This window comes from Schistocerca serialis, chromosome 5 (genome assembly GCF_023864345.2).
Source record: "Schistocerca serialis cubense isolate TAMUIC-IGC-003099 chromosome 5, iqSchSeri2.2, whole genome shotgun sequence".
Taxonomy (NCBI): Eukaryota; Metazoa; Arthropoda; class Insecta; order Orthoptera; family Acrididae; genus Schistocerca; species Schistocerca serialis.
This window is the reverse complement of record NC_064642.1, coordinates 253,264,976-253,265,672: the sequence shown is the minus strand read 5'-3', so window position 1 is coordinate 253,265,672 and position 697 is coordinate 253,264,976.

Sequence of the window (697 nt, the reverse complement as noted above, 5' to 3'; positions counted from 1 at the left end):
CAGCCGGCTGTCCTCTGCTGGAATACTGCTGCACGGTGTGGGATCCTTAGCAAGTAGGATTGACGGAGGACATCGAAAAAGTGCAAAGAAGGGCAGCTCGTTTCGTGTTATCGCGCAACAGGGGTGAGAGTGTCACTGATATGATACACGAGTTGCGGTGGCAGTCACTGAAACAAAGGCGGTTTTCTTTCCGGTCAGATCTATTTACGAAATTTCAATCACCAACTTTCTCTTCCGAATGCGAAAATATTTTTTTGACACCCACCTACGTTGGGAGAAATGATCATCATAATAAAGTAAGAGAAATGAGAGCTCGAACGGAAAGACTTAGGTGTTCCTTTTTCCCACGCGCCATTCGAGAGTAGAATGGTAGAGAAGTAGTATGAAAATGGTTCGATGAACCCTCTGCCAGGCACTTAAGTGTGAATTGCAGAGTAACCATGTACATGTAGATGTAGAACAACGACAGAATTTTTATTGACGACACTGTCGTGTCACCAGGCCACAATGGTTCACAATTGGTTTGAAGAACGTTCTGGACAATTCGAGCGAATGATTCGGCCACTTTGATCGCCCGAAGTGAATCCCATCGAATATTTATGGGACATATACTAGAGGTCAATTAGTCCACAAAATCCTGCACCGGCAACATTTTCGCAATTATGGACGGTTATAGAGGCATCATATCTCAATATTT